This window comes from Podarcis tiliguerta (genome assembly GCF_965153285.1).
Source record: "Podarcis tiliguerta genome assembly, chromosome: 6".
NCBI classification, from domain to species: Eukaryota; Metazoa; Chordata; class Lepidosauria; order Squamata; family Lacertidae; genus Podarcis; species Podarcis tiliguerta.
Window position 1 is genome coordinate 57582153 of NC_139539.1, and position 16568 is coordinate 57598720.

The 16568-nt window shown below is 43.2% G+C and overlaps 1 protein-coding gene across 5 annotated transcripts in view; it reads right to left on the bottom strand.

The window, feature by feature from the left end:
* DAB1 (DAB adaptor protein 1) overlaps window positions 1-16568 on the bottom strand; it is a 635724-nt gene that overhangs the window by 434946 nt on the left and 184210 nt on the right. Inside the window, exon 1 of one of the 5 annotated variants that reach the window (XM_083448090.1) lies at window positions 8716-8735. The exons of the other annotated variants lie outside the window; for them this stretch is intronic. The gene's annotated coding sequence lies outside the window, so the exon portion shown is untranslated. Of the gene's footprint in view, window positions 1-8715; window positions 8736-16568 lie in introns of those variants that run through there. 5 annotated transcript variants of the gene reach the window in all.

Consider the following 16568-nt stretch of genomic DNA (forward strand, 5'->3'; position numbering starts at 1 on the left):
CCAGTCAGCTTTACGGGTTTTATTTTGGGTTAAACTTCTACAGCTTAAGATAAACTTTGCTAGGGATTGGTTCTCAAACTGAAAACGTTTAGACTTTAGAAACAAATATATTATTTGACGTGCCACTGACTCCGCTACCTTGCAAGGCATCCCAATACATGGCAATTCAGAGGAAGGCCATATTGAGTTCAATAGGACTTAGTCCTAGGTAAGTAGGTACAGGATTGCAGCCTAAAGCAACAATCCTGCACACATTTACTTGGGGGTCCTATTGAGCACAGCAAGCCATACTTCACAGCAGACATATATAGGATTGTGCTGTCAGCTTTTCAGCTGAAACATCCCTTCCCCAGTGAGATTCCTGGTAAACAAATTCCATCCGATTAGAGACTAGAGACCTGTCAGTCACAGAATAGCTCTCCTTCTCCCTTTTCCCTACCCTGGCATTTTCCCTACCCTGGCATGTTTCAGTTTTGCAGACGTGCTGTCTGCAGCATTCATTTAACCATCCAGATCTCTGAAGCATTTGATTGAGAGTGCTTTGGATGCTAGAATAATAGAATAATAGAATTGTGGAGTTACAAGGGAGCCTGAGGGTCATCTAGTCCAACCCCCTGCAATCCAGGAATCTCAACACACATGATCTCTGACAAGTCCCACATCTGTCTGAAGAGGCTCCGCTTTGGTTCTTGAGTTGGGATTTCTCCCCCACCACCCCTATTACTATCCTGAGCATTGGGAGATATATGATTCTTCCTCTTTCTGCCATTGAAACAGCAGAATCAGTAAGGTAAGTGGCAGGTAGATGGAAGGGGGGGGGCTGCAAACAAATAGACAAGTGGAAAGATCACTGGGTTTGCAGTAGGTCAGTTGGGAAAGAGTGCAGTTCTTCCCCAGCTTGGAGTAAAATCTAAACTAGGGAATCTCCCCCCCCCCCCCATGATGTGCATTTGTGTGTGTGTGTGTGTGTGTGTGTGTGTGTGTGTGTGTAATGTATACCTGACACTTGAGGCAAACATGATAAATCACAAAGTTTATATTCCAAGCCCAGGAATTACAGAGCCTGGCAACAACTCTAAGTGGTACAGAGAGCAATGTAAATCCACGTCTAATCCTGCCAAATGAGACAAGGCCAGATGTCCTACCCTAAGCAGGCACAATATTGTACAGAACTCAGTAATTCCAATAGGCCACAATGGCTGAACGAATAAGACATAAAAGGATGGTGCCATCCCCCTCCATCTTGTTCATTTGACTTAATAAGCTTTTACAGAGTTACCACATTTTTCAACTCAAAGGTAGTAGTGTTCCTTTGGGGAGTGAAGCTATTGTATAAATATAGCAGTTTGCAGAGTGCTTCAGGATTCTCATGGGTAATAAGCCCTATTTAATCCTTTCATTAGTATCTTAAAATCCCTGACAACTTGAGTTAGATTTGAGTGTTCTCTTATTATTACTAATTATTTAAAGCACCAACAGTGTCTGTATGCACATGCAAGACACGGGTGAGTTTCTAGGACAAGTTTGGAAACAGGACAAAAAAAGAAAAAACACTCTGGAGGAAAATCCAAAGACATAATTTTATATTTTTATAGTCTGAGTAGGAGGATGGATGAGGGATTTCACTCTTACCAAATGGCCTAGTTCCATATAAATAACAAGAGGCCTGCACATGATCTGTGTCCAATTCCGTGAGGCAACTCACCCATGGACCAAAAGGAAAAGATGGTAGTATCGGTCAACTTTTCAATGTGCCCCAATTTTAGGTGTTATACTATTTTAAATGTGTATATAATATCTTCTGGAACAGCTTCACAAAACAGGACTGGGCTTCCCATTGTACAGAAGTTCTAGTCCACTAAGGTCCATCCTATATCCAAGGCTGTTTAACACTTACATCAGGGTTGGAGAAGCCCACGAGTCTCCAGATTTTGCTGAAGTACAACTCCTACCATTCTTGGTCATTGGGCTGATGGGAGTAGGATCCAGGTTTTTTGTTGGGAGGGGGGTGGCTGGAATGTGGTTTGTTTGGTTGTTGTTGTTGTTTTGCTTTTGTTGTTTTTAAGGGATGGCATCCAATTTCGTTGCACTTGTGCAATGTTGCACTTGTGTAATGACAATAAAGAATCTATTCTATTCTATTCTATTCTATTTACACAAGACACATGGGTCACCTCCCTCAGTCCGTCTACCTCCTCACTACAGAAGCTCCAGCAGGGGGCTCTCATCAATGCAGCCCTGCTGGAGTTGAGGTTTTTCATAGATTCTGGTCATAGCCACCCATGACACTGGCCTAGTATCCCTCTTTCATTAGCAGTGGTGAGTTGAAAGTTCAAACAAGAACTTTTGGCTTGGAGTTGGGGTAAAAATGAGAGTGAGAGCACTCTCCTTTCTTTTTGCTGCTTCTACTACACAAGCTTTGTAGCACAAAGAGTGGTACAAAAAGCTTATCTTAGCATCCCCCCACCACAGAAGTAATCTAGAAATAACACGTAGTGTTGCTCTAAAGAGACTTCCAGAGGGGAAATTGGCAGATGCCAGGAACAGTTCTTATTGCCTCCATTATCAGTTAGTTCCTTCCTCCATTTACTTCACTATTTCATCCACAAATTGGACAGTGAAACATGAGGTCCGTTTCGACTCTGCAGGTCCAATAGTTTGCATGTGCGGTCCGTCCGATCTCTACAATCCTCTGAACCCTGGGAGAGTGCTCCAGGGGACATAGGAAGCTTCAGATCTCCTTCTCCAGGAGCAGAGAGAGAGCACAAGTCCCTTCCTTGTCACCATAGAAACCCCTGTAGCCCTTGCCATATTGGGTACCTTCAGCACTGTGAACCAACAGGGGGGAAGGGGGCATGCCTGGGGCAGATCACTCCCCAGCCCCTGCTTCCAAAATGGTGGGAATGTAAGGCAGCCCTGGTTCTGCTGTATATTTTTTTTTCTCCCTTTAGAAACAACAAGTGAAATCCAGCATTAGTCACACTTAAAGATGAACCATGAAAATCAATGGCCTCTGAATATGACTAATGTTGGCAACCACCCAATGGCAGGGAAATTGTGTCCCCTGAAAAACCTCAGAAAGGAGAAAAGGAAACCAGCAATCCACCTTTGGTTTTGCCCTTCTGACAGAGCACTAAAAAGGGCAAATCCAGCTTTTATTCTCCCACCCTGCCCAGTAAATGTATTTTATGAAAATGAGAAAGCACCTCCCTCTTTTCTTTCTCTAATTGCTGGCAATCCTTGTCAGTTGCACAAAGCCCCCACCTTATGGACAAGGACCCTGTTTTGTGTCATTTCAGTTTAAATCTTTGACTAAAACAACAATGATGAGGTATTGTCAAGGAGACCACTCCAAAGGACTGTCCAAGGGGGAGAAATCCCAGAGATGCCTTAAAAACAGATTCCTACTGTCAGGTTTTCCCTGGGCTCCAGAGCTGATGTGACACAGATGTTGTGAATGGTGTCAGATAGCATTCAAAGTGATGTGCCTGGAAGGATGATTTTTAATATATGTTTAAATTGCCTATCAGGCTACAAGAGACTGGAATGATGCAGCCGGGATTTTTCTTTGGTAGAGAATGGCAAAGAAAATCCAGAGAATAAAAGCGCTCACTCTACATAAACTGATGGGAAGAAGAAAGCAAGGTTTTCATTCTCACTCCCCAAGCCCCTAAAAAAGAAGAATCAGATTTGCAAAAGAAAGGCAAAGAACTTGTAGTGATCAGCAATCAAAAGGGCTTTATAATCAAAAAAGTGATTTCTGCATTCTATGTCTCCATTGGCCTAGCTTATAAATCGCTGTAAAAATCATGCTCAGCTTTGGCAAACAGACAGCAAATCTGTTACATGCATCTGTAGCATATATACCAGTATGATTAAGTGCCAACAATTTCCCATAAACAGCACTCTTTGGGGGGCCCACCCCCTCTAGAGTTTTTTTCTAGAGATTTCTTTATGCTCCTGGAAACCTCAGGTCCTCTCAAGCCTGCTGATATTTTCCTCTTGTACATGAATAGCAGCATTTGGGAGACTAGAGATCCACACGTAGATAATGACTTCATCCATTTACATATATAGGGGTGGAGAGATCCAGCCAGTGGGCGAGAATTTCTCCCACCACCACCCCAGACCAACCTTGGCAGGTGTGTGGGGCAGTTTGCCTGTAAAAGTTGGGAGTAGTTCATTATAATAACTAATCAGAGATTACAGAGAGTCACATGAATTAAAACTGCACCTGCAAATGGACAAAGCAATGAGCCCATTTGAAGGCAAACTTCATAGTGCAGCCAATCCAAACAGGGCTCATTGTCAGAGCCAATACACACAGCTCTCGCTATAGCTTGGGTGGCGAGGTGGGTTACTCCTGTCAGCAAGTTCCATGTGCAGAAGAGCACTTTAAGCTCCTGAATGTATGTTTGTAGCCATGTCTTTACCTGCACCTCACCTGAAATCACTTAGGGGTGTTAGATGGATGTGGTTTGATGAAAATGGCCTCACGGGTCAAACTGAGAATCTGTGTTGGGCCTAATTAGGTTTGCATGCCAGAGGTTTCCCATCCCTAGTATATATCAAGATGCTATTTAGATTTCTGACTTTTCGCTGTGCTGAGATTGAGGATATGGAGGGAGGAGCCTTTCTTCCTCTGTAATTCATTTGGGCATGAAAGCATCTGGTTCTGTACAAGTTGACAATGTGCTTCCATGATGATAACAACTGCTGGTAAAGTGGGTACATGTTCCATGTAAATTGGCAGGCCCCATTTGTCAAGGAAGATACAACTGGAGTATTTAAACCAGAATCTTCCACACACAAAAATAATTAAACTCCATTAGCTAATAGGGAGGACAGCAGCAGCTGCCAGAGTGGTTAATAAAACTAAATCCTTTCAACTAGTCTCTTTGAAGACAGCAAGTGTTTGAAGTGAAAGTCACAGGTAAGACGGGCTGATATTGTTGCATGCAGATTTAATGTTTGATTGGGGATAAGAAGGAGGGAGGGACAAAATGCTAGCAATTTGTGCCACATGAAATGTTGTCTCTCTTTCAGTGCTGGTAATGTCTGTGCTGTGGGGGGGGGGGGCGGAAGGGTAAGGAGGAATATCTGCAGAGCAGTCTTAAGCATTTTTCAGCTGTGCACCCCGTTAAAATAAATAGATGCAGGATGAAACTAACTGCTGAATTTCTTTGTGTTAAAGAAACAAGATACCACTTTGGTGAGGGGGAGATGGCAAATTGTTTCCTTGGCAAGTAGGTTGTCTGAGTCATGCAACCTTTTCTGCCTGCGGGATGGTTTTGGGAACTGTTTTATTGCAGCGGCAATAAGAGGAGCTGGAGGCATAGAGTGGCACTGTGGACCTAGTCTGGCAGTGGCATCATCACTGTGTACTAGGACATGGAAGGGGTGGGATGCTGGCAGCATCTCAATGACTCAGGTGCATGGGTGGGAGTGCCAGTTTGGCTCTGCCAGTGTGCCCAGACTGCCCTGACCACCCCCTCACTGTTAATCACTTGGTAGTGATGCAGCTGCCAAAATATAAAATATTTCTTAACTGCCCTTCATTATTATTTTTTAAAAAAACAATCCTCCAAGGTGGTGTACAAAATTATGATTCATGTTTTCTCCCCTTGTTTCTGAAATCTAACAGATTTTGCTCTTACTTTTTTTTGTATTTAGTCACAAAGACTAGGTGCTCATGGGGGGGGGGGAGCCAGCTCAGGCCCATTCTTTCTTCCAGGACTGTCCTGAAGTCTGAATTAAATTGTTGTCTCTTGTCTCAGGCCTAAAAATGAGATATGTAATTTGGGACCCATTTGTGGGCCAATCCAGACATCTACAGATGCTCCACCAAAAAGAGCCCAATTCAGGTATGAATACCAGAAGAACCCTCTTGAAGCATGGACATTTGGGATTAATTTAATAGGTAAAATGGGCGGGATTGCCAGAATGAGCATATTCTGCCCACCCCACTTGTTCTTATAGCCCACCAATTTTTTGGAGGAAAAGTGTGGAGCTTTCTGTCACATGTTTAATAACTCTGATTTTCCAGGGTTCTAAAACATGCAGGGAACCTTCATGAATTCAGAAGGCTCACTGCTTCAGACAGTCATCCTCCACAAGATGTCCATCACATATTTTGTAGGCCCTGAATTTGCACACCTGAGGAGGGCTAAAGTCAGCCAGTTATCATGCATACATAATTGATAGTTTCATGTTGTCTTTTTTAACATGCTCCTTCCTATCCTCTCATCCCTGTCCTGTCATAACCTGGATAAAACCTGAAGCCCTTTGACATCATAAGTAATTGGCATACTCAGGTCCTTCTGATTTCAAATTAAGCACATATCACTTACTTCTTTTTTGCATTCCCTTGTCAGAATCTAAAAGTTTCTGCACAACAACTGCAGAAGTTAAATGAGAAAAAATGAAGTGAGAGATGCAACGTGACATCTTTGGTGTCACGGGACAGGTATTTGTCAGACTTTGGAACAGAATATTTTACATCCTACCGCCCAGCCTGCTCTCTGGGCCATGCTGCCTGACATCTGTTACATTAAAAAAAATACCTTACCCATTATTTGGCTGCAGAATACCACGGGGGAAGCATTTAGACTCAGAACTACAGACCTCTGCAGAAATGTGCACACATTAGTTTGCATACAGAGGAAATTAATTTGTGCTGAAACATTACGCATGCATTTTATAGATAGGTGGTATGCAAAGTTTTTGAGGCATCACAAATGGCCTAGACAAGATAATGTGTGTTCCGCAAAGTATTCAGACTCAACATAAAGATGTGTGCAATATAAAAACCTGACAGCCATGCATTTACTATTATTAATATTTCATTCAGAACAGATTGCTTCAGTTGTGTATTCTGTACCCAGCGGCCTCGAGTGCTAATGGTTTTTCTTATTGTTCTGGAAGGGTCAGTAAAGTATTCCACTCATGTCTGAATATGCAACCCCTTTCTGGGGCAAAGTGTATGAACAACACCCCCAGATCCATATGGTGATTCTTCTGCGATAGGCAAACCAACCTCATCTCTGCATTTCAATTTGCAACAGACTAGACACAAAGGAATTGTTTTCCCCTTCCCACTCCAAAAAATACTCAGAAAATAAATGGTATTGTTTCTGAGCTCATTTAGAAGTCCAGGCCTCTTTATCTTCCCAGTGCCTTATCAAGCACTTCACTGCCACTGCCCACCCCACATTCAGCACCTTTCCACCTCTCCCATCCCTTTTCTGGAAATTGACCTGGTTGTGGCAACAGCAGCAAGGAGGATTCAGAGTCCAAAGGTGCATTCCAGGAGTCCTAGTGCTTGTAATGCTGCTGTAACATAAACCCTCTTCACTCATTACTTGTGTTTACGGCAATAGCATGCCCTGCTATTGACTTGGGATTCGGGTCATTATTCTCGAGCCCTTCATGTTGCCTTCCTTCAACAACTGTGTGTTGGAAAACCCTGCGTGTGAGCTGCAGCTCACATGAAGATGCTCTACACGCCTGGGGCACCGGTGTCACAATTGCATAAATCTCCTATTCATGAGCTCATGTGCTCAAATTTCCTTTCAGAAAACCATGGCACAATTCTTCCAGGAAGCTTATGTGCCATGGGAGGAGGGCCCACCCCCAAGGCAGCGCAACATTGCATGAATGGCACTATAGTTTTCAGACTCCATTGCTGCTGTTACGACTCAGTAAATTTTAGTGGCAAAGGGAAAGGGGTGCGTGCTGTGGTAAGAGCTGGCTTTCCCTCCACAAGAGAGCTTAATATGAGTTGGACCTAAACTCTGAAGGAGCTTTCAGCCAAGCTCATCGTCATTTCGTCATCACTGAAGTAGTTCACCTCTGTCATGCCTGTCTGACGTTCACCAGTAGCTTGTAGCAAGAAGCATTGAGTTGGATTCTTCTCTTTCTCCACTTAAACTTCCCTTCATTCTTTTTGTTCTATGGTTCTCTTTGTGCCACTAAATATATTTCTGGTGAGATGGGGAGTCAAATTGCACTCACAACACCATTGCTTAGTTCTGATATCCAAAGTTTGCTGTGCTATCATGGAGATGAAAGGTGGACCGAACTTACTGCTGGTTAGCTTAGCACCATTTCATTTTATTAATTTATTTGCCCACAAGGTTCCAGAGAGGAGGTAAAAAGCACTGGCCTTGGGCTGAGGGCTCCAGGCAGCTAGACACATCTTTGACCCATTAAGACAGGCTTCCCCAACCTCATCATTCCCAGCCTGTGCTGGTGAAGGCTGCTTAAAGGGTTCACATAAATATACAATATCACCATGTAAATATTTCAGGTGCTCAACATTCTAACATTGGTTGTGTGTAGCATTATCTTACATGACCTATTTATTACTTTCCTTCAACCATCTTTGCTTGTGTTTTATCAGGTATAGATTCCTTATGCAAATCCTGACTGCTATTTTACTTATTTCCCAAATCATATTGTGTTCACACATTTAATAGTATGAGAGCAAAAGAAAACTCAGAGGTGGAAAGCCCGGGGGGCAGGGAAGGTGGAGCAGTGGGGGGGGGGGTGTTGCAAAGGGATTGCCAAGAAACAGAAGAATGCAGTTGCTCCATCCAATGAAATGATACAGTTAAGGGGAGAAAAGCTGAAGCAGTACTTTCCAATGCCAGCAGAAGATTCCCCAGTACAAATGACTCAGCCATTAAAGAAAGGAAGTAAATGTGTTACCATTACATTTTTAGTAACTGTTGAGACTTTCTAGAACTGGAGCTTCTAAAACAGGATATCAAATGGAGGGGGGGTGGATAGAGAGAGCTTTTCCTTCTCTAAATTCTCCCTGCAAATAAAGAAAAGGCCTGTTTGTTCTCCTCATAATCACTTCAAAGCAATACCCAACCTTGCAATAAAGTAAATTCAAAGCAATTAGAGAGCAGTTCTGAGCAGAAAGACCAAACTGTGTTTAGAGCTCCTCCCCCCCCCCAAACCTCTGTAAATTGGTTCCGCATACATTTTCCTTGAAAGGATGTTATTCCTCTTCTTTAAAAAAAGAAAGGAGGAAATGGAGGCAGGAGGGGGGAAGCAGGATGTGTGTGTGTCCCCCCCTCCCCGTTTTCTTTAAAAGAAGTAAATTTGCAACGACAAATAGAGATATGTTGTGTCTCTGGAGTGAGATATTATATTGCTGTTTGCAGGCAAACCAATTCAGCATTGCCCTGGTAAACTCTTATAAATTGTAGCAAACAATAACAGCCAGTTTGGGGGGGGGGGCGGGAGCGGAGAGAAACAGAGTAATCTGCAGTGCGCTATGATAATAATAAGAGCCATACTACAATATTCTGTTACTTTGCCATCTTTACAATTCTTGCTCCCTAGAGGTCTTGGGGGAGTTTTCCTTTGTTTTTTCCTCCCCCTAGCTTGCCAGACGACATTTCCATGAAATGTAAAACTGATGCTTGCCATGCCCCCACAATGCTTGTAGCTGTGAGAGCAACAGAGCCCCACCAAACCGAGATGTGGTTTAATTTCATTGTGATACAAATAAATGTAACAATTAAGAATATAATTTCAGGAGATGTCAGCGGCATAATTACTTGTATGGCTTGCGGCCAATTAAGCGGTAGGTGAACCAGCTCACGTAATTGAAGCGCAGAGGTTTGAAGCAAGGTGTTTGTGCTCTGGATTCTGTCAGCGTTTTGCTGAACTCTGCACTTCTCATTCTGACCATCCCAGATGTTGTTTGCAAAACAAATTTGGTCCCCAGCATAGGTAACCGTAATCTAAACAGTAGCATGCTGCAAGTGGCAGCAGTGGTAGGGACCCACAGTGGGAGACCTACCGACAGATGGACTTTCATTAAAAATTCTGTACGAGGAAGACAAATTTGTTGCTGGTTCAGGATTCCACCCCCCCTCCCCAAACACTCATGGCTAAAGATGCTATTTTTTCACAGAACAGTGTGGATCATTCAAAAAGTTTATGACATTAAGCTTTACTTCTAGTTAATGTGCTTCCCACATTGCTAACTTGCTTCAGCGGGAACTTCCATGGAAGAAGAAAAAGGTGACACTTGTGCAACATTGCCAGGGCAAATATATCACTGCATGTACATCAACACTGGGACGCGGGTGGCGCTGTGGGTAAAAGCCTCAGCGCCTAGGACTTGCCGATCGAAAGGTCGGCGGTTCGAATCCCCGCGGCGGGGTGCGCTCCCGTCGCTCGGTCCCAGCGCCTGCCAACCTAGCAGTTCGAAAGCACCCCCGGGTGCAAGTAGATAAATAGGGACCGCTTACTAGCGGGAAGGTAAACGGCGTTCCGTGTGCTGCGCTGGCTCGCCAGATGCAGCTTGTCACGCTGGCCATGTGACCCGGAAGTGTCTGCGGACAGCTCTGGCTCCCGGCCTCTAGAGTGAGATGAGCTCACAACCCTAGAGTCTGGCAAGACTGGCCCGTACGGGCAGGGGTACCTTTACCTTTTTACATCAACACTGGGAAGCTGTAATTAGTGATGACAATTGTGTGCGCATGCTCAGTAGATACAGCATGAGACACTTAATCTGAGGGTCACGGGTTCAAATCCCACGTCGGGCAAAAGATTCCTGCACTGCAAGGGGTTGGACTAGAGCCAGTGTGGCGTGTGTGCCAGTGCGGTGTAGTGGTTAAGACTGGTAGACTTGTAATCTGATGAACCAGGTTTGCTTCCCTGCTCCTCCACATGCAGCTGCTGGGTGACCTTGGGCTAGTCACACTTCTCTGAAGTCTCTCAGCCCCACTCACCTCACAGAGTGTTTGTTGTGGGGGAGGAAGGGAAAGGAGATTGTTAGCCGCTTTGAGACTCCTTCGGGTAGTGATAAAGCGGGATATCAAATCCAAACTCTGCGAGATGACCCTAGTGGTTCCTTCCAACTCTACAGTTCTGTGATTCTATGTACACATACAATGGTTTCATGTGACTGTCTGCATCCATCTTGTACTCTACTCTGTACACTAGATGGTGTGGTGTGGTGGGGACAATGTTACACCCAAACCAAAGAGACCTTATGTCATGACTCTCATGGAGGCACTAAAGTGAGGCACTACAGAAGGGTTCACTCAAATGCCTTCATGTGTCAAAAGAATGTAGCAAGGGGGTGCACTGAGTAGTGCTGCCCCCCTGTAAATGCTATATAGTATGTTAGAGGATGCGCTTTGTAAATAGGGCTCCTTCATGTGAGGGATGGTGTCCTACTGGGCTCAGGATTCCCCCATCACTTGGTGGAGCTCAACACACACAAATCAGTATGCATGTATGACTACTTCTCTTAGGTGCCCAATTTGAGGCTGTCAGTGGCAGAGTATGTGGCAAACCCACATGTATTTTAACACTTACGTAGGTGTGTCTCTCCCTCATCCTTAGTTTCTATCAACTTAACCTACTTCTGTGGCAATCCTGAACACAGTTACTGGAAAATAATTTCATTGAACTCTGAGACGATTGTGCTGCATAAGGGTAGCTTGCTTCGTTGCTCTCCATTCTTATGGTTCTTTATCTTTAAACTGGGTGTTGACTGGACACCCCTTCATACAGGAGACTCCTTCAAAATAGAGGACCATCCTTCTACAGTCTGTAAAGCAGAGAACTCATGGAAACAGATGATTTACAATCCTAAATTCATCATTAGTCTAATCTACCAGGAGATAAGTGCCATAAACATCATTTTCAATGCACCTTTCTTCCACATGTGATTTTCTAATTGTCGAGATGCCCATTCCTAAGAATGCTTTATATAAATCTATTCATTTCATACTTTGAGGAGAGAGTAAATATAGGAGAACTGAAATCATGCAGAATCTGGGAGACCCAAGTATGCAGAATCTGGGAGAGTCAAGGCTCTATCCTCTACAACATCAGTTCCCTGTGTGTAAACTCGGAGTAAAAGCAAGCAACCACATAGTCTGGTCACATGCACTTATTGAGGAAACGTACTGTCCCCTAAAATAGCATGCAAGTAAAGCAAGTTGTAAAATGCTTTGAATAATAAATTTCTTATGTATGAATAATATGATAATAACCCTTCAATTCAGAAACATCTTGTATGTTTTAATAGTCATTTTATTCCACCCACCCCAGAACGCCATCCGATAATGAGTATGGTTTTTCCTTTCAATTACATAGCAAGTGTGGATTCCACAATTTGGATGGCTTTAATTGCTTTAAGTTTCTGCAATTAATAATCTATTTCTGTCATTAGGTGAAAATGAAAAAGATTATCACGTGTGTGTGTGTGTGTGTGTGTGTGTGTGTAAGTGTAACAATAGGCTGTGATTGCTCTCAGTCGAAAGTGATGAAAGTGCCATGCTTGTGGGGCTCAAGTGGAACTGCAAGCATCCCTTTGTAGATGCTGCTGAACCAGCTAATCTCAGCCATTAGCACCTGATCACAGGAAAACATTTACTCTGGGTTAAGAGGAGAATTGGGAGGGGGGGTGGAACTGTGGGTTAAACCACAGAGCCTAGGACTTCCCGATCAGAAGGTTGACAGTTCGAATCCCCGTGACGGGGTGAACTCCCGTTGCTCAGTCCCTGCTCCTGCCAACCTAGCAGTTCGAATGCATGTCAAAGTGTAAGTAGATAAATAGGTACTGCTCCGGCGGGAAGGTAAACGGTGTTTCCGTGCGCTGCTCTGGTTCTCCAGAAGCGGCTTAGTCATGGTGGCCACATGACCTGGAAGCTGTACGCCGGCTCCCTCGGCCAATAAAGCGAGATGAGCACCGCAACCCCAGAGTCTGCCACGACTGGACCTAATGGTCAGGGGTCCCTTTACCTTTAAGAGGAGAATTGTGGGCATGCTTAGAAGAGAGAGATGATGGCTTGGTGGGCTGCCGTCTATGCAAGCAAAGTCCCAAGATATACCCTACATTTCAGAGATGAAAGAAATGCATAGGCATGCTTGTGTAACACAACACATCTTATATACCAATGACCACGGTTTGAGCCTCACTCTGCTCATAGTTATGTACTGTAGAAGACTCTTCACCACCTGGCTTCATCTTATGTTCACTTCCCCCTGCAGCAGCCTGTCCTTCACTGACCTAAAAGCCAGAGAGTAGTGATTGTTTTGACAATCACAATTGGCCTACAAACCATAATTCAAAATATACTTCAGCAGCAGCTGTAGTTGTGTAAAATGTTGGTATGTGCACTGTGTGGTATGCCTCGCTATTCATTATGGTTGGGACATGAACCACTGGTGAGTAATTGTACTTATTTCCACACAGTCTCTTTTCATAATCAATTAGTCTCAGCCCTGTTTGAATACCACAGAACCAAAAGTAGGTTACTGGAGTTTCAATGCTATGAACACTCACCTGGAAATAAGTCCCACTGAACTGTATTTGGCTTACTCGTCTATAGAATGGCACTGCATATCTCTCATTTGGCATGTGGCCTTAAGATGATGTCTCAGAGATGGTTCCCCTGGTTCCACCTGTTCTCTCCACAGGACATAATGGTCTCTGGCAGGAGACTTAGGAGGCTACAGAGATTCCAGTTGTGATGGCAGCAATAATAGCTCTTATGGTCAATCCAGCTCTGGAATTTTATAGTATGGATTATGTCCTATTGAAATCATATTTTAAGGGCCATGAGAGACTCTTAGATATAATTATAATTTATTTAAATGGGCTTGGTATTATTGCTGCATGTAGTGAACATGATGTATTTTATATTATTAACACAGAGCATTAACATTGGGTGGTTGTGGTGTTTTCCATTTTCCAGATACTTTGCAACAATAAATGCCATTTTCTGATGGAGTACCCCTTCTTTCTATTTTGCTCTTTTTATTTCCATGAAGCAGTAGCAAGGCGGGAAAGTGGATGAGCTCAAACCAATTTTGCTTCTGATTTTCTTTTTCTTCTTGGTTTGCAGGAAGCATGTTTATAATTTTTCACAGTGATAGAGACCTACTTTGACAAATTTACCTCAGGGTCCTATGTGAAGAGAGCTCTGTGGGTAGGAGGACTCTTTAAAAACTGCTTCACTGAGGCAGTTTTCTATAGGTTTCTCACTGTCCCTAATGCCTCTATACTAGCTCTGGGCTGAAATTATTAGATGTTGCTGTGAGGGTGTATGCAAGCTTTCAAAATGTCTCAGCAGTTTGTGAAATAGGTATGGAGATGCAAAAACACAATTTCTTCCTTCTCGGCCAGGAATTCATTCCAGCAGTAACATTTCTAGCCCACTTTTAAAACCCTCATTGGATGGTACTCATCCAAGGAAAAGTGCTATTCAGAATGCTGTCACACAGGAGTCATACTTAAACGTTACAGTGAAATGCCCAAAATGCAGAAATTACCAACAGCCATGAAAAATGCTGAGAGTCATACACAATCTGATGAATGTCCTAAATGATAAAGTTATGTTAATGAATGCTGATGCTGACAACAACCATTAGTTGATTTTCCACATTCATTTATCCTTCTTTCTGATTTTTATTTTTTTTTTTACATTCAGTGGATGTGTATGGATAGTGATATATACTGCTGTCTATCGTGTATGACAGTCACCTGCATATAGGTCCTGTTCTCACCTTCTACTCCTTCCCCCACATGCTACCAACACTATTGACTACCTTTCAGATTTACACAACAACTTCACACACCCATCTTGCCTTATGCTTTTCAGTCACAGAATTGGAAGGGACCACAAGGGTTATCTAGGCCAGCCCCCTGCAGTGCAAGAATATTTTGCTAAATGTGGGGCTTCAACTCATGACCCTGAGACCCTCTACTGAATGAGCAATTTGAGACAAATAGTCTTGCGTGCTATGAAAAATCAGTGAGATTCCCTCAAAAAAAGCAACAACCCTGTGGTGTTTTTATTCATTTATTTTAACGGTAAATCCCTTTATGAAACAAAAACTAACCTGCTATATAGTACAACTGTGACACGTGGAAGAAGCCAGAGGTTCCTTGGCAGCAACATCATATTTTGAGGAGGTGGCAAAGTAGGGCCATTTTAAGGCTCTGAAATCCTCAAAAGGAAGGAAAGACAGGTCACAGGACTATTTGTTGGCCTGTGAGTATTCTCCTCTTTTGCCAGATATTCAGCTACGAAGGTCTGTTGTATGGGTGTGACACCGTAGAATGGAATTGCCCTTCAAGATATAATTTCAAGCAGCACTAAAGAAGCAGCATTTTAAATTACTTCTAAAAGGGACTGTCTTAGCTGCCAGCATAAGAGAAGTGATTCAAAGAAAACAAAGGGGCTACTGTTTGGAGCCATAGACTGGCTGTGATCATATCTGTTGCTTTTGGTCTCAGAAGTCCATATGCTATGACTACAAGAAAGCATGGCTGATGATTTGTGTGCTGGGCAGAGACAACAAGCAACCATTGCAAAAAGGCGCCTTGGACTGGTGAGATTCTCCATGACTGGAGGGTTCCCTTCTATTTGCAGAAAGTTGAGTTAGGCTCCAAGCCAAGAATAACAACACTCAGAGAAGGTCCCCCCTGGGCCTGAGGTTTCCCACCTCTGGTGTGGAGAGCTGCAGTCTTCACCGCTGTGCTACACCAATGCTCCAAATGCACAGGGCTGTTTCTGCTGCAAGGAGCCTGCATGGTGATAGCCTGGAGAAGCAGGGAACAAGGTGGCTCAGGAAACCTTTTGTTTGATGTGTTTAAAATAACAAACCAAAAGCAGTGTTATTCATGGCTTCAAAAACTAATGCCTTAAGAAACCGCATGTCAACTTATTGTAGTGAATGCATGATTTAGTCCAGTTAATATGCTTTTTAAAAAGCCTATTTTACTGGGGAAAAGATCACTACCTATGGAAATTCTATCCAACGTTTTTCTCTTCCAGTTGACATGAAGGCACAACCGTCGCCAGTTGTACTTGGCCCTTGAGGTAAGAGCACATGAATGCTTTATTCTGTTCTATTTAAGTGTCCAAAGATTAGCATATTTCTCCACCTTTATAAATAATACAATTTTCCAGCTTCTCTCTCACTCAACCAAAACATATATTGCCTTTGATTTCCAGCAAAATGAATGGCTGACTGAATCCCAAGGTATATCAAGAACATGGTGTAATATACTGTCCAGAAGAACAGATTGCGTAGCTGAGACCTTAAGTTGAGACCTGAACTGGCATCACTTTCTCCTATATATAATTCAATTTACTGCCCTGGGTAAAAAAATCCACAATAATATAGCGATAATATATTGCACTAGCCTAGTCCTCCGGGAAGTGAATCTACTCCAGTCTCCCCTAACTGGTTGATAACATATTTAAATGCCAGTCACTAATCCACTGCTGCTTCATCCTTTGAGAGCTGCTTTATTGAACACTGTAATTGCCTGGATGTTGTTTTTCATTTCTGTAGCTGTTGCTGTTAATTAAATATTCCACGAAAAGCTCCCCGTGACATTTCTTTCTGCTTTCTTGAAATCTGATACGATAGACAGTCTGTACATTTCTTCCTGCTGCTTTCTGCTGATATTCTTGTCCCACAATTCAAATTCTCAGAAAACATGCAAGAAACTCTATGCACTCAATTGGGAAAATAGGTTTGCTGCTGCTGCAGGGTGTTAAGGGGAGCCTGGTGAA